Here is a 16,808-nt window from a genome sequence, read left to right as displayed (position 1 = left end):
TTCCAGGAAATGCCCAGGAGATAGATAATAGCACAACTAAAAGGGAAGAATGAAATTCAAAGCATGCCCAGAAAAGTGTTTGAAGGTCCCACCAGTCATTTATGCTTATTATTGTGTGTCTTTACTTTCAAAGTACAGGGTGGATCCTTTTACGATCCCTCTCTTGTATTTCAGCAGACACAGATAGTTGAGAAGTCTTTTCTCACATAGCTGGCAAAAGCTTGCGCTTTTACTTGCTGGCAGCCTGGGAATGACAGCTTGGTCCTTGGAAGAAAAATCAAGCAAAATTAGCAGAGGATGGTTTCGATCCATCGACCTCTGGGTTATGGGCCCAGCACGCTTCCGCTGCGCCACTCTGCTCTGTTGTGAAAGTGTTCTCTTTATGCAAATAAGGAGCATTCAGCAGAGTAGAGTGGGATTGGTCGGGCTCTCACCTCATTTGCCTAAGTATATCGCAAGGCATGCTGGGTGCAGAAAAACTTAATCTTCCCCTCTAACAATCAGTCATAACTGAAAGCCAGACACTCTCAGGCACTAGCCGTTTCAAACATTTATCAAGACAGCAGCTCTTGAACCCTCTATATCTCTCTCTGTGATACTAGCGCTAACATGCTCAGGATTTGGCTTTACCTGGGAGCCAGAGATCTACCCGGTGAGGGCGAGGCTTTTGAGCGTTTGGGAGCGTTCGGGACGTTGGACAGGAAACTATGCAAATTTCAAGCATCCAACCTTCCTGCTGCAGTGAGAGGCTCTTTCCATGGACATCTGCCTCTTGGATTCCTCTCAACTTGCCTTCTGATAAAACATTTTGTGAGCTGCAGTTACCTTCGACAGCTACGAGGTGGCGCTACATTCAGGTCAGAGCACAAGTATGCAAAAATGTTACGGACTTTGGCCAGATTTATCGGTGGGTCTTGCATATTTTTTTCAGAGGCTAGAAATTGCCTAGAAATGCTTTTTAACATAGAGATGCTGGAGGTATAATGTCTGGTCGGGCCTCAGCCCTTTCATTGCCTGCCCAAAATAACATATTTATTACCAGCACATGTGAATGGCGACTCTGCTTTATGAAACTTATCATATATTAGGACAATGAATATAGCAGAAGGGGCGATTGAGATGTTTGCCTACGTATTTTTTAATTTCTATATATATGGCTGATTAATCTGTTCATGATATTTCCATTTTGTGACATGTTGAACTAAAATATATCCTGCTTGCAGAATACATAAGTATTTGCACTGCGTTGGCCGGGAATCGAACCCGGGTCAACTGCTTGGAAGGCAGCTATGCTCACCACTATACCACCAACGCCCTCTGTCATTTATGCTTATTATTGTGTCTCTTTACTTTCAAAGTAAAGGGTGGATCCTTTGACGATCCCTCTCTTGTATTTCAGCAGACACAGATAGTTGAGAAGTCTTTTCTCACATAGCTGGCGCAAGCTTGCGCTTTTCCTTTCTGGCAGCGTGGAAATGACAGCTTGGTCCTTGGAAGGAAAATAAAGCAAATTTAGCAGAGGATGGTTTCGATCCATCGACCTCTGGGTTATGGGCCCAGCACGCTTCCGCTGCGCCACTCTGCTCCTCTGTGAAAGTGTTCTCTTTATGCAGATGAGGAGCATTCAGTGGAGTGACGTGGGCGTTCGGGACGTGAGAGGACGTTGGACAGGAAACTATGCAAATTTGAAGCATCCAACCTTCCTGCTGTAGTCAGAGGCTCTTTCTATGGACATCTGCCTCTTGGATTCCTCTCAACTTGCCCTCTTATGAAACATTTTGTGAGCTGCAGTTACCTCCGATGGCTACAAGGTGGCGCTACATTCAGGTGAGAGCACAAGTATGCCCAAAATGTTAGTGACTTTTGCCAGATTTATCGGTGGATCTTGCATATTTTTTTCAGAGGCTAGATATTGCCTAGAAATGCTTTTTAACATAGAGATGCTGGAGTTATAATGTCTGGTCGGGCCTCAGCCCTTTCATTGTCTGCCCACTGTAACATATTTATTACCAGCACATGTGAGTGGTGACTCTGCTTTATGGAACTTATCATATATTAGGGCAATGAATATAGCAGAAGGGGCGATCGAGATGTTTGCCTACGTATTTGTTTATTTTTTTATATCTGGCTGATTAATCTGTTCATGATATTTCCATTTTGTGACATATTGCATTAAAATATATCCAGCTTGCAGAATATATAAGTATTTGTACTGCGTTGGCCGGGAATCGAACCCGGGTCAACTGCTTGGAAGGCAGCTATGCTCACCACTATACCACCAACGCCCTATGATCTGTATGCTCTCGGTTCTAAACATTACGACCCTGAGTGCAATGTCTATCTTGCACCAGCTTCAACGGTGCATTTGGTTTAGATACCAACATGAAAAGCAGTAGAAAGTTTTTAGCAGAGGGTAAGGAACTGGGATTGAAACCAAGGTCAAAGCTGTGCGGAAGAGAAGAATGGAAAGCAGTAGTACAAATAATAGATATGAACATATAGATGCAGCATGGGAAGCAAAGCAGGGAAGAGAAAGAGAGAACATTCCAGGAAATGCCCAGGAGATAGATAATAGCGCAACTAAAAGGGAAGAATGAAATTCAAAGCATGCCCAGAAAAGTGTTTGAAGGTCCCACCAGTCATTTATGCTTATTATTGTGTGTCTTTACTTTCAAAGTACAGGGTGGATCCTTTTACGATCCCTCTCTTGTATTTCAGCAGACACAGATAGTTGAGAAGTCTTTTCTCACATAGCTGGCAAAAGCTTGCGCTTTTACTTGCTGGCAGCCTGGGAATGACAGCTTGGTCCTTGGAAGAAAAATCAAGCAAAATTAGCAGAGGATGGTTTCGATCCATCGACCTCTGGGTTATGGGCCCAGCACGCTTCCGCTGCGCCACTCTGCTCCGTTGTGAAAGTGTTCTCTTTATGCAAATAAGGAGCATTCAGCAGAGTAGAGTGGGATTGGTCGGGCTCTCACCTCATTTGCCTAAGTATATCGCAAGGCATGCTGGGTGCAGAAAAACTTAATCTTCCCCTCTAACAATCAGTCATAACTGAAAGCCAGACACTCTCAGGCACTAGCCGTTTCAAACATTTATCAAGACAGCAGCTCTTGAACCCTCTATATCTCTCTCTGTGATACTAGCGCTAACATGCTCAGGATTTGGCTTTACCCGGGAGCCAGAGATCTACCCGGTGAGGGCTTGCCCGGTGTGAGGCTTTTGAGCGTTTGGGAGCGTTCGGGACGTTGGACAGGAAACTATGCAAATTTCAAGCATCCAACCTTCCTGCTGCAGTGAGAGGCTCTTTCCATGGACATCTGCCTCTTGGATTCCTCTCAACTTGCCTTCTGATAAAACATTTTGTGAGCTGCAGTTACCTTCGACAGCTACGAGGTGGCGCTACATTCAGGTCAGAGCACAAGTATGCAAAAATGTTACGGACTTTGGCCAGATTTATCGGTGGGTCTTGCATATTTTTTTCAGAGGCTAGAAATTGCCTAGAAATGCTTTTTAACATAGAGATGCTGGAGGTATAATGTCTGGTCGGGCCTCAGCCCTTTCATTGCCTGCCCAAAATAACATATTTATTACCAGCACATGTGAATGGCGACTCTGCTTTATGAAACTTATCATATATTAGGACAATGAATATAGCAGAAGGGGCGATTGAGATGTTTGCCTACGTATTTTTTAATTTCTATATATATGGCTGATTAATCTGTTCATGATATTTCCATTTTGTGACATGTTGAACTAAAATATATCCTGCTTGCAGAATACATAAGTATTTGCACTGCGTTGGCTGGGAATCGAACCCGGGTCAACTGCATGGAAGGCAGCTATGCTCACCACTATACCACCAACGCCCTCTGTCATTTATGCTTATTATTGTGTCTCTTTACTTTCAAAGTAAAGGGTGGATCCTTTGACGATCCCTCTCTTGTATTTCAGCAGACAAAGATAGTTGAGAAGTCTTTTCTCACATAGCTGGCGCAAGCTTGCGCTTTTCCTTTCTGGCAGCGTGGAAATGACAGCTTGGTCCTTGGAAGGAAAATAAAGCAAACTTAGCAGAGGATGGTTTCGATCCATCGACCTCTGGGTTATGGGCCCAGCACGCTTCCGCTGCGCCACTCTGCTCCTCTGTGAAAGTGTTCTCTTTATGCAGATGAGGAGCATTCAGTGGAGTGACGTGGGCGTTCGGGACGTGAGAGGACGTTGGACAGGAAACTATGCAAATTTGAAGCATCCAACCTTCCTGCTGTAGTCAGAGGCTCTTTCTATGGACATCTGCCTCTTGGATTCCTCTCAACTTGCCCTCTTATGAAACATTTTGTGAGCTGCAGTTACCTCCGATGGCTACAAGGTGGCGCTACATTCAGGTGAGAGCACAAGTATGCCCAAAATGTTAGTGACTTTTGCCAGATTTATCGGTGGATCTTGCATATTTTTTTCAGAGGCTAGATATTGCCTAGAAATGCTTTTTAACATAGAGATGCTGGAGTTATAATGTCTGGTCGGGCCTCAGCCCTTTCATTGTCTGCCCACTGTAACATATTTATTACCACCACATGTGAGTGGTGACTCTGCTTTATGGAACTTATCATATATTAGGGCAATGAATATAGCAGAAGGGGCGATCGAGATGTTTGCCTACGTATTTGTTTATTTTTTTATATCTGGCTGATTAATCTGTTCATGATATTTCCATTTTGTGACATATTGCATTAAAATATATCCAGCTTGCAGAATATATAAGTATTTGTACTGCGTTGGCCGGGAATCGAACCCGGGTCAACTGCTTGGAAGGCAGCTATGCTCACCACTATACCACCAACGCCCTATGATCTGTATGCTCTCGGTTCTAAACATTACGACCCTGAGTGCAATGTCTATCTTGCACCAGCTTCAACGGTGCATTTGGTTTAGATACCAACATGAAAAGCAGTAGAAAGTTTTTAGCAGAGGGTAAGGAACTGGGATTGAAACCAAGGTCAAAGCTGTGCGGAAGAGAAGAATGGAAAGCAGTAGTACAAATAATAGATATGAACATATAGATGCAGCATGGGAAGCAAAGCAGGGAAGAGAAAGAGAGAACATTCCAGGAAATGCCCAGGAGATAGATAATAGCACAACTAAAAGGGAAGAATGAAATTCAAAGCATGCCCAGAAAAGTGTTTGAAGGTCCCACCAGTCATTTATGCTTATTATTGTGTGTCTTTACTTTCAAAGTACAGGGTGGATCCTTTTACGATCCCTCTCTTGTATTTCAGCAGACACAGATAGTTGAGAAGTCTTTTCTCACATAGCTGGCAAAAGCTTGCGCTTTTACTTGCTGGCAGCCTGGGAATGACAGCTTGGTCCTTGGAAGAAAAATCAAGCAAAATTAGCAGAGGATGGTTTCGATCCATCGACCTCTGGGTTATGGGCCCAGCACGCTTCCGCTGCGCCACTCTGCTCCGTTGTGAAAGTGTTCTCTTTATGCAAATAAGGAGCATTCAGCAGAGTAGAGTGGGATTGGTCGGGCTCTCACCTCATTTGCCTAAGTATATCGCAAGGCATGCTGGGTGCAGAAAAACTTAATCTTCCCCTCTAACAATCAGTCATAACTGAAAGCCAGACACTCTCAGGCACTAGCCGTTTCAAACATTTATCAAGACAGCAGCTCTTGAACCCTCTATATCTCTCTCTGTGATACTAGCGCTAACATGCTCAGGATTTGGCTTTACCTGGGAGCCAGAGATCTACCCGGTGAGGGCTTGCCCGGTGTGAGGCTTTTGAGCGTTTGGGAGCGTTCGGGACGTTGGACAGGAAACTATGCAAATTTCAAGCATCCAACCTTCCTGCTGCAGTGAGAGGCTCTTTCCATGGACATCTGCCTCTTGGATTCCTCTCAACTTGCCTTCTGATAAAACATTTTGTGAGCTGCAGTTACCTTCGACAGCTACGAGGTGGCGCTACATTCAGGTCAGAGCACAAGTATGCAAAAATGTTACGGACTTTGGCCAGATTTATCGGTGGGTCTTGCATATTTTTTTCAGAGGCTAGAAATTGCCTAGAAATGCTTTTTAACATAGAGATGCTGGAGGTATAATGTCTGGTCGGGCCTCAGCCCTTTCATTGCCTGCCCAAAATAACATATTTATTACCAGCACATGTGAATGGCGACTCTGCTTTATGAAACTTATCATATATTAGGACAATGAATATAGCAGAAGGGGCGATTGAGATGTTTGCCTACGTATTTTTTAATTTCTATATATATGGCTGATTAATCTGTTCATGATATTTCCATTTTGTGACATGTTGAACTAAAATATATCCTGCTTGCAGAATACATAAGTATTTGCACGGCGTTGGCTGGGAATCGAACCCGGGTCAACTGCTTGGAAGGCAGCTATGCTCACCACTATACCACCAACGCCCTCTGTCATTTATGCTTATTATTGTGTCTCTTTACTTTCAAAGTAAAGGGTGGATCCTTTGACGATCCCTCTCTTGTATTTCAGCAGACACAGATAGTTGAGAAGTCTTTTCTCACATAGCTGGCGCAAGCTTGCGCTTTTCCTTTCTGGCAGCGTGGAAATGACAGCTTGGTCCTTGGAAGGAAAATAAAGCAAATTTAGCAGAGGATGGTTTCGATCCATCGACCTCTGGGTTATGGGCCCAGCACGCTTCCGCTGCGCCACTCTGCTCCTCTGTGAAAGTGTTCTCTTTATGCAGATGAGGAGCATTCAGTGGAGTGACGTGGGCGTTCGGGACGTGAGAGGACGTTGGACAGGAAACTATGCAAATTTGAAGCATCCAACCTTCCTGCTGTAGTCAGAGGCTCTTTCTATGGACATCTGCCTCTTGGATTCCTCTCAACTTGCCCTCTTATGAAACATTTTGTGAGCTGCAGTTACCTCCGATGGCTACAAGGTGGCGCTACATTCAGGTGAGAGCACAAGTATGCCCAAAATGTTAGTGACTTTTGCCAGATTTATCGGTGGATCTTGCATATTTTTTTCAGAGGCTAGATATTGCCTAGAAATGCTTTTTAACATAGAGATGCTGGAGTTATAATGTCTGGTCGGGCCTCAGCCCTTTCATTGTCTGCCCACTGTAACATATTTATTACCAGCACATGTGAGTGGTGACTCTGCTTTATGGAACTTATCATATATTAGGGCAATGAATATAGCAGAAGGGGCGATCGAGATGTTTGCCTACGTATTTGTTTATTTTTTTATATCTGGCTGATTAATCTGTTCATGATATTTCCATTTTGTGACATATTGCATTAAAATATATCCAGCTTGCAGAATATATAAGTATTTGTACTGCGTTGGCCGGGAATCGAACCCGGGTCAACTGCTTGGAAGGCAGCTATGCTCACCACTATACCACCAACGCCCTATGATCTGTATGCTCTCGGTTCTAAACATTACGACCCTGAGTGCAATGTCTATCTTGCACCAGCTTCAACGGTGCATTTGGTTTAGATACCAACATGAAAAGCAGTAGAAAGTTTTTAGCAGAGGGTAAGGAACTGGGATTGAAACCAAGGTCAAAGCTGTGCGGAAGAGAAGAATGGAAAGCAGTAGTACAAATAATAGATATGAACATATAGATGCAGCATGGGAAGCAAAGCAGGGAAGAGAAAGAGAGAACATTCCAGGAAATGCCCAGGAGATAGATAATAGCACAACTAAAAGGGAAGAATGAAATTCAAAGCATGCCCAGAAAAGTGTTTGAAGGTCCCACCAGTCATTTATGCTTATTATTGTGTGTCTTTACTTTCAAAGTACAGGGTGGATCCTTTTACGATCCCTCTCTTGTATTTCAGCAGACACAGATAGTTGAGAAGTCTTTTCTCACATAGCTGGCAAAAGCTTGCGCTTTTACTTGCTGGCAGCCTGGGAATGACAGCTTGGTCCTTGGAAGAAAAATCAAGCAAAATTAGCAGAGGATGGTTTCGATCCATCGACCTCTGGGTTATGGGCCCAGCACGCTTCCGCTGCGCCACTCTGCTCCGTTGTGAAAGTGTTCTCTTTATGCAAATAAGGAGCATTCAGCAGAGTAGAGTGGGATTGGTCGGGCTCTCACCTCATTTGCCTAAGTATATCGCAAGGCATGCTGGGTGCAGAAAAACTTAATCTTCCCCTCTCACAATCAGTCATAACTGAAAGCCAGACACTCTCAGGCACTAGCCGTTTCAAACATTTATCAAGACAGCAGCTCTTGAACCGTCTATATCTCTCTCTGTGATACTAGCGCTAACATGCTCAGGATTTGGCTTTACCTGGGAGCCAGAGATCTACCCGGTGTGAGGCTTTTGAGCGTTTGGGAGCGTTGTGGATGTTGGACAGGAAACTATGCAAATTTCAAACATCCAACCTTCCTGCTGCAGTGAGAGGCTCTTTCCATGGACATCTGCCTCTTGGATTCCTCTCAACTTGCCTTCTGATAAAACATTTTGTGAGCTGCAGTTACCTTCGACAGCTACGAGGTGGCGCTACATTCAGGTCAGAGCACAAGTATGCAAAAATGTTACGGACTTTGGCCAGATTTATCGGTGGGTCTTGCATATTTTTTTCAGAGGCTAGAAATTGCCTAGAAATGCTTTTTAACATAGAGATGCTGGAGGTATAATGTCTGGTCGGGCCTCAGCCCTTTCATTGCCTGCCCAAAATAACATATTTATTACCAGCACATGTGAATGGCGACTCTGCTTTATGAAACTTATCATATATTAGGACAATGAATATAGCAGAAGGGGCGATTGAGATGTTTGCCTACGTATTTTTTAATTTCTATATATATGGCTGATTAATCTGTTCATGATATTTCCATTTTGTGACATGTTGAACTAAAATATATCCTGCTTGCAGAATACATAAGTATTTGCACTGCGTTGGCCGGGAATCGAACCCGGGTCAACTGCTTGGAAGGCAGCTATGCTCACCACTATACCACCAACGCCCTCTGTCATTTATGCTTATTATTGTGTCTCTTTACTTTCAAAGTAAAGGGTGGATCCTTTGACGATCCCTCTCTTGTATTTCAGCAGACACAGATAGTTGAGAAGTCTTTTCTCACATAGCTGGCGCAAGCTTGCGCTTTTCCTTTCTGGCAGCGTGGAAATGACAGCTTGGTCCTTGGAAGGAAAATAAAGCAAATTTAGCAGAGGATGGTTTCGATCCATCGACCTCTGGGTTATGGGCCCAGCACGCTTCCGCTGCGCCACTCTGCTCCTCTGTGAAAGTGTTCTCTTTATGCAGATGAGGAGCATTCAGTGGAGTGACGTGGGCGTTCGGGACGTGAGAGGACGTTGGACAGGAAACTATGCAAATTTGAAGCATCCAACCTTCCTGCTGTAGTCAGAGGCTCTTTCTATGGACATCTGCCTCTTGGATTCCTCTCAACTTGCCCTCTTATGAAACATTTTGTGAGCTGCAGTTACCTCCGATGGCTACAAGGTGGCGCTACATTCAGGTGAGAGCACAAGTATGCCCAAAATGTTAGTGACTTTTGCCAGATTTATCGGTGGATCTTGCATATTTTTTTCAGAGGCTAGATATTGCCTAGAAATGCTTTTTAACATAGAGATGCTGGAGTTATAATGTCTGGTCGGGCCTCAGCCCTTTCATTGTCTGCCCACTGTAACATATTTATTACCAGCACATGTGAGTGGTGACTCTGCTTTATGGAACTTATCATATATTAGGGCAATGAATATAGCAGAAGGGGCGATCGAGATGTTTGCCTACGTATTTGTTTATTTTTTTATATCTGGCTGATTAATCTCTTCATGATATTTCCATTTTGTGACATATTGCATTAAAATATATCCAGCTTGCAGAATATATAAGTATTTGTACTGCGTTGGCCGGGAATCGAACCCGGGTCAACTGCTTGGAAGGCAGCTATGCTCACCACTATACCACCAACGCCCTATGATCTGTATGCTCTCGGTTCTAAACATTACGACCCTGAGTGCAATGTCTATCTTGCACCAGCTTCAACGGTGCATTTGGTTTAGATACCAACATGAAAAGCAGTAGAAAGTTTTTAGCAGAGGGTAAGGAACTGGGATTGAAACCAAGGTCAAAGCTGTGCGGAAGAGAAGAATGGAAAGCAGTAGTACAAATAATAGATATGAACATATAGATGCAGCATGGGAAGCAAAGCAGGGAAGAGAAAGAGAGAACATTCCAGGAAATGCCCAGGAGATAGATAATAGCACAACTAAAAGGGAAGAATGAAATTCAAAGCATGCCCAGAAAAGTGTTTGAAGGTCCCACCAGTCATTTATGCTTATTATTGTGTGTCTTTACTTTCAAAGTACAGGGTGGATCCTTTTACGATCCCTCTCTTGTATTTCAGCAGACACAGATAGTTGAGAAGTCTTTTCTCACATAGCTGGCAAAAGCTTGCGCTTTTACTTGCTGGCAGCCTGGGAATGACAGCTTGGTCCTTGGAAGAAAAATCAAGCAAAATTAGCAGAGGATGGTTTCGATCCATCGACCTCTGGGTTATGGGCCCAGCACGCTTCCGCTGCGCCACTCTGCTCCGTTGTGAAAGTGTTCTCTTTATGCAAATAAGGAGCATTCAGCAGAGTAGAGTGGGATTGGTCGGGCTCTCACCTCATTTGCCTAAGTATATCGCAAGGCATGCTGGGTGCAGAAAAACTTAATCTTCCCCTCTCACAATCAGTCATAACTGAAAGCCAGACACTCTCAGGCACTAGCCGTTTCAAACATTTATCAAGACAGCAGCTCTTGAACCCTCTATATCTCTCTCTGTGATACTAGCGCTAACATGCTCAGGATTTGGCTTTACCTGGGAGCCAGAGATCTACCCGGTGAGGGCTTGCCCGGTGTGAGGCTTTTGAGCGTTTGGGAGCGTTCGGGACGTTGGACAGGAAACTATGCAAATTTCAAGCATCCAACCTTCCTGCTGCAGTGAGAGGCTCTTTCCATGGACATCTGCCTCTTGGATTCCTCTCAACTTGCCTTCTGATAAAACATTTTGTGAGCTGCAGTTACCTTCGACAGCTACGAGGTGGCGCTACATTCAGGTCAGAGCACAAGTATGCAAAAATGTTACGGACTTTGGCCAGATTTATCGGTGGGTCTTGCATATTTTTTTCAGAGGCTAGAAATTGCCTAGAAATGCTTTTTAACATAGAGATGCTGGAGGTATAATGTCTGGTCGGGCCTCAGCCCTTTCATTGCCTGCCCAAAATAACATATTTATTACCAGCACATGTGAATGGCGACTCTGCTTTATGAAACTTATCATATATTAGGACAATGAATATAGCAGAAGGGGCGATTGAGATGTTTGCCTACGTATTTTTTAATTTCTATATATATGGCTGATTAATCTGTTCATGATATTTCCATTTTGTGACATGTTGAACTAAAATATATCCTGCTTGCAGAATACATAAGTATTTGCACTGCGTTGGCCGGGAAGCGAACCCGGGTCAACTGCTTGGAAGGCAGCTATGCTCACCACTATACCACCAACGCCCTCTGTCATTTATGCTTATTATTGTGTCTCTTTACTTTCAAAGTAAAGGGTGGATCCTTTGACGATCCCTCTCTTGTATTTCAGCAGACACAGATAGTTGAGAAGTCTTTTCTCACATAGCTGGCGCAAGCTTGCGCTTTTCCTTTCTGGCAGCGTGGAAATGACAGCTTGGTCCTTGGAAGGAAAATAAAGCAAATTTAGCAGAGGATGGTTTCGATCCATCGACCTCTGGGTTATGGGCCCAGCACGCTTCCGCTGCGCCACTCTGCTCCTCTGTGAAAGTGTTCTCTTTATGCAGATGAGGAGCATTCAGTGGAGTGACGTGGGCGTTCGGGACGTGAGAGGACGTTGGACAGGAAACTATGCAAATTTGAAGCATCCAACCTTCCTGCTGTAGTCAGAGGCTCTTTCTATGGACATCTGCCTCTTGGATTCCTCTCAACTTGCCCTCTTATGAAACATTTTGTGAGCTGCAGTTACCTCCGATGGCTACAAGGTGGCGCTACATTCAGGTGAGAGCACAAGTATGCCCAAAATGTTAGTGACTTTTGCCAGATTTATCGGTGGATCTTGCATATTTTTTTCAGAGGCTAGATATTGCCTAGAAATGCTTTTTAACATAGAGATGCTGGAGTTATAATGTCTGGTCGGGCCTCAGCCCTTTCATTGTCTGCCCACTGTAACATATTTATTACCAGCACATGTGAGTGGTGACTCTGCTTTATGGAACTTATCATATATTAGGGCAATGAATATAGCAGAAGGGGCGATCGAGATGTTTGCCTACGTATTTGTTTATTTTTTTATATCTGGCTGATTAATCTGTTCATGATATTTCCATTTTGTGACATATTGCATTAAAATATATCCAGCTTGCAGAATATATAAGTATTTGTACTGCGTTGGCCGGGAATCGAACCCGGGTCAACTGCTTGGAAGGCAGCTATGCTCACCACTATACCACCAACGCCCTATGATCTGTATGCTCTCGGTTCTAAACATTACGACCCTGAGTGCAATGTCTATCTTGCACCAGCTTCAACGGTGCATTTGGTTTAGATACCAACATGAAAAGCAGTAGAAAGTTTTTAGCAGAGGGTAAGGAACTGGGATTGAAACCAAGGTCAAAGCTGTGCGGAAGAGAAGAATGGAAAGCAGTAGTACAAATAATAGATATGAACATATAGATGCAGCATGGGAAGCAAAGCAGGGAAGAGAAAGAGAGAACATTCCAGGAAATGCCCAGGAGATAGATAATAGCACAACTAAAAGGGAAGAATGAAATTCAAAGCATGCCCAGAAAAGTGTTTGAAGGTCCCACCAGTCATTTATGCTTATTATTGTGTGTCTTTACTTTCAAAGTACAGGGTGGATCCTTTTACGATCCCTCTCTTGTATTTCAGCAGACACAGATAGTTGAGAAGTCTTTTCTCACATAGCTGGCAAAAGCTTGCGCTTTTACTTGCTGGCAGCCTGGGAATGACAGCTTGGTCCTTGGAAGAAAAATCAAGCAAAATTAGCAGAGGATGGTTTCGATCCATCGACCTCTGGGTTATGGGCCCAGCACGCTTCCGCTGCGCCACTCTGCTCCGTTGTGAAAGTGTTCTCTTTATGCAAATAAGGAGCATTCAGCAGAGTAGAGTGGGATTGGTCGGGCTCTCACCTCATTTGCCTAAGTATATCGCAAGGCATGCTGGGTGCAGAAAAACTTAATCTTCCCCTCTCACAATCAGTCATAACTGAAAGCCAGACACTCTCAGGCACTAGCCGTTTCAAACATTTATCAAGACAGCAGCTCTTGAACCCTCTATATCTCTCTCTGTGATACTAGCGCTAACATGCTCAGGATTTGGCTTTACCTGGGAGCCAGAGATCTACCCGGTGAGGGCTTGCCCGGTGTGAGGCTTTTGAGCGTTTGGGAGCGTTGTGGACGTTGGACAGGAAACTATGCAAATTTCAAACATCCAACCTTCCTGCTGCAGTGAGAGGCTCTTTCCATGGACATCTGCCTCTTGGATTCCTCTCAACTTGCCTTCTGATAAAACATTTTGTGAGCTGCAGTTACCTTCGACAGCTACGAGGTGGCGCTACATTCAGGTCAGAGCACAAGTATGCAAAAATGTTACGGACTTTGGCCAGATTTATCGGTGGGTCTTGCATATTTTTTTCAGAGGCTAGAAATTGCCTAGAAATGCTTTTTAACATAGAGATGCTGGAGGTATAATGTCTGGTCGGGCCTCAGCCCTTTCATTGCCTGCCCAAAATAACATATTTATTACCAGCACATGTGAATGGCGACTCTGCTTTATGAAACTTATCATATATTAGGACAATGAATATAGCAGAAGGGGCGATTGAGATGTTTGCCTACGTATTTTTTAATTTCTATATATATGGCTGATTAATCTGTTCATGATATTTCCATTTTGTGACATGTTGAACTAAAATATATCCTGCTTGCAGAATACATAAGTATTTGCACTGCGTTGGCCGGGAATCGAACCCGGGTCAACTGCTTGGAAGGCAGCTATGCTCACCACTATACCACCAACGCCCTCTGTCATTTATGCTTATTATTGTGTCTCTTCACTTTCAAAGTAAAGGGTGGATCCTTTGACGATCCCTCTCTTGTATTTCAGCAGACACAGATAGTTGAGAAGTCTTTTCTCACATAGCTGGCGCAAGCTTGCGCTTTTCCTTTCTGGCAGCGTGGAAATGACAGCTTGGTCCTTGGAAGGAAAATAAAGCAAATTTAGCAGAGGATGGTTTCGATCCATCGACCTCTGGGTTATGGGCCCAGCACGCTTCCGCTGCGCCACTCTGCTCCTCTGTGAAAGTGTTCTCTTTATGCAGATGAGGAGCATTCAGTGGAGTGACGTGGGCGTTCGGGACGTGAGAGGACGTTGGACAGGAAACTATGCAAATTTGAAGCATCCAACCTTCCTGCTGTAGTCAGAGGCTCTTTCTATGGACATCTGCCTCTTGGATTCCTCTCAACTTGCCCTCTTATGAAACATTTTGTGAGCTGCAGTTACCTCCGATGGCTACAAGGTGGCGCTACATTCAGGTGAGAGCACAAGTATGCCCAAAATGTTAGTGACTTTTGCCAGATTTATCGGTGGATCTTGCATATTTTTTTCAGAGGCTAGATATTGCCTAGAAATGCTTTTTAACATAGAGATGCTGGAGTTATAATGTCTGGTCGGGCCTCAGCCCTTTCATTGTCTGCCCACTGTAACATATTTATTACCAGCACATGTGAGTGGTGACTCTGCTTTATGGAACTTATCATATATTGGGGCAATGAATATAGCAGAAGGGGCGATCGAGATGTTTGCCTACGTATTTGTTTATTTTTTTATATCTGGCTGATTAATCTGTTCATGATATTTCCATTTTGTGACATATTGCATTAAAATATATCCAGCTTGCAGAATATATAAGTATTTGTACTGCGTTGGCCGGGAATCGAACCCGGGTCAACTGCTTGGAAGGCAGCTATGCTCACCACTATACCACCAACGCCCTATGATCTGTATGCTCTCGGTTCTAAACATTACGACCCTGAGTGCAATGTCTATCTTGCACCAGCTTCAACGGTGCATTTGGTTTAGATACCAACATGAAAAGCAGTAGAAAGTTTTTAGCAGAGGGTAAGGAACTGGGATTGAAACCAAGGTCAAAGCTGTGCGGAAGGGAAGAATGGAAAGCAGTAGTACAAATAATAGATATGAACATATAGATGCAGCATGGGAAGCAAAGCAGGGAAGAGAAAGAGAGAACATTCCAGGAAATGCCCAGGAGATAGATAATAGCACAACTAAAAGGGAAGAATGAAATTCAAAGCATGCCCAGAAAAGTGTTTGAAGGTCCCACCAGTCATTTATGCTTATTATTGTGTGTCTTTACTTTCAAAGTACAGGGTGGATCCTTTTACGATCCCTCTCTTGTATTTCAGCAGACACAGATAGTTGAGAAGTCTTTTCTCACATAGCTGGCAAAAGCTTGCGCTTTTACTTGCTGGCAGCCTGGGAATGACAGCTTGGTCCTTGGAAGAAAAATCAAGCAAAATTAGCAGAGGATGGTTTCGATCCATCGACCTCTGGGTTATGGGCCCAGCACGCTTCCGCTGCGCCACTCTGCTCCGTTGTGAAAGTGTTCTCTTTATGCAAATAAGGAGCATTCAGCAGAGTAGAGTGGGATTGGTCGGGCTCTCACCTCATTTGCCTAAGTATATCGCAAGGCATGCTGGGTGCAGAAAAACTTAATCTTCCCCTCTCACAATCAGTCATAACTGAAAGCCAGACACTCTCAGGCACTAGCCGTTTCAAACATTTATCAAGACAGCAGCTCTTGAACCCTCTATATCTCTCTCTGTGATACTAGCGCTAACATGCTCAGGATTTGGCTTTACCTGGGAGCCAGAGATCTACCCGGTGAGGGCTTGCCCGGTGTGAGGCTTTTGAGCGTTTGGGAGCGTTCGGGACGTTGGACAGGAAACTATGCAAATTTCAAGCATCCAACCTTCCTGCTGCAGTGAGAGGCTCTTTCCATGGACATCTGCCTCTTGGATTCCTCTCAACTTGCCTTCTGATAAAACATTTTGTGAGCTGCAGTTACCTTCGACAGCTACGAGGTGGCGCTACATTCAGGTCAGAGCACAAGTATGCAAAAATGTTACGGACTTTGGCCAGATTTATCGGTGGGTCTTGCATATTTTTTTCAGAGGCTAGAAATTGCCTAGAAATGCTTTTTAACATAGAGATGCTGGAGGTATAATGTCTGGTCGGGCCTCAGCCCTTTCATTGCCTGCCCAAAATAACATATTTATTACCAGCACATGTGAATGGCGACTCTGCTTTATGAAACTTATCATATATTAGGACAATGAATATAGCAGAAGGGGCGATTGAGATGTTTGCCTACGTATTTTTTAATTTCTATATATATGGCTGATTAATCTGTTCATGATATTTCCATTTTGTGACATGTTGAACTAAAATATATCCTGCTTGCAGAATACATAAGTATTTGCACTGCGTTGGCCGGGAATCGAACCCGGGTCAACTGCTTGGAAGGCAGCTATGCTCACCACTATACCACCAACGCCCTCTGTCATTTATGCTTATTATTGTGTCTCTTTACTTTCAAAGTAAAGGGTGGATCCTTTGACGATCCCTCTCTTGTATTTCAGCAGACACAGATAGTTGAGAAGTCTTTTCTCACATAGCTGGCGCAAGCTTGCGCTTTTCCTTTCTGGCAGCGTGGAAATGACAGCTTGGTCCTTG

The 16,808-nt window shown here is 44.0% G+C and overlaps 12 non-coding genes across 12 annotated transcripts; all 12 read right to left on the bottom strand.

Annotated features, from left to right (window-relative positions):
- Positions 1 to 1,242: 1,242 nt before the first annotated feature.
- On the bottom strand, positions 1,243 to 1,314 carry TRNAG-UCC (transfer RNA glycine (anticodon UCC)). The gene has a single exon. It is a non-coding gene; the product is annotated as a tRNA-Gly (tRNA).
- Positions 1,315 to 2,213: 899 nt separating this feature from the next.
- On the bottom strand, positions 2,214 to 2,285 carry TRNAG-UCC (transfer RNA glycine (anticodon UCC)). The gene has a single exon. It is a non-coding gene; the product is annotated as a tRNA-Gly (tRNA).
- A 1,512-nt stretch (positions 2,286 to 3,797) lies between these two features.
- On the bottom strand, positions 3,798 to 3,869 carry TRNAG-UCC (transfer RNA glycine (anticodon UCC)). Its single transcript has one exon. It is a non-coding gene; the product is annotated as a tRNA-Gly (tRNA).
- Positions 3,870 to 4,768: 899 nt separating this feature from the next.
- On the bottom strand, positions 4,769 to 4,840 carry TRNAG-UCC (transfer RNA glycine (anticodon UCC)). Its single transcript has one exon. It is a non-coding gene; the product is annotated as a tRNA-Gly (tRNA).
- Positions 4,841 to 7,323: 2,483 nt separating this feature from the next.
- TRNAG-UCC (transfer RNA glycine (anticodon UCC)) lies at positions 7,324 to 7,395 on the bottom strand. Its single transcript has one exon. It is a non-coding gene; the product is annotated as a tRNA-Gly (tRNA).
- A 1,497-nt stretch (positions 7,396 to 8,892) lies between these two features.
- TRNAG-UCC (transfer RNA glycine (anticodon UCC)) lies at positions 8,893 to 8,964 on the bottom strand. Its single transcript has one exon. It is a non-coding gene; the product is annotated as a tRNA-Gly (tRNA).
- An 899-nt stretch (positions 8,965 to 9,863) lies between these two features.
- TRNAG-UCC (transfer RNA glycine (anticodon UCC)) lies at positions 9,864 to 9,935 on the bottom strand. The gene has a single exon. It is a non-coding gene; the product is annotated as a tRNA-Gly (tRNA).
- Positions 9,936 to 11,447: 1,512 nt separating this feature from the next.
- TRNAG-UCC (transfer RNA glycine (anticodon UCC)) lies at positions 11,448 to 11,519 on the bottom strand. Its single transcript has one exon. It is a non-coding gene; the product is annotated as a tRNA-Gly (tRNA).
- An 899-nt stretch (positions 11,520 to 12,418) lies between these two features.
- On the bottom strand, positions 12,419 to 12,490 carry TRNAG-UCC (transfer RNA glycine (anticodon UCC)). Its single transcript has one exon. It is a non-coding gene; the product is annotated as a tRNA-Gly (tRNA).
- Positions 12,491 to 14,002: 1,512 nt separating this feature from the next.
- TRNAG-UCC (transfer RNA glycine (anticodon UCC)) lies at positions 14,003 to 14,074 on the bottom strand. The gene has a single exon. It is a non-coding gene; the product is annotated as a tRNA-Gly (tRNA).
- An 899-nt stretch (positions 14,075 to 14,973) lies between these two features.
- TRNAG-UCC (transfer RNA glycine (anticodon UCC)) lies at positions 14,974 to 15,045 on the bottom strand. The gene has a single exon. It is a non-coding gene; the product is annotated as a tRNA-Gly (tRNA).
- A 1,512-nt stretch (positions 15,046 to 16,557) lies between these two features.
- Positions 16,558 to 16,629, bottom strand: TRNAG-UCC (transfer RNA glycine (anticodon UCC)). The gene has a single exon. It is a non-coding gene; the product is annotated as a tRNA-Gly (tRNA).
- Between the last annotated feature and the right edge of the window lie 179 nt (positions 16,630 to 16,808).

This window comes from Lissotriton helveticus, chromosome 11, assembly GCF_964261635.1.
Source record: "Lissotriton helveticus chromosome 11, aLisHel1.1, whole genome shotgun sequence".
In the NCBI taxonomy this organism is placed as follows: domain Eukaryota; kingdom Metazoa; phylum Chordata; class Amphibia; order Caudata; family Salamandridae; genus Lissotriton; species Lissotriton helveticus.
This window is presented reverse-complemented; position numbering and strand designations above follow the sequence as displayed.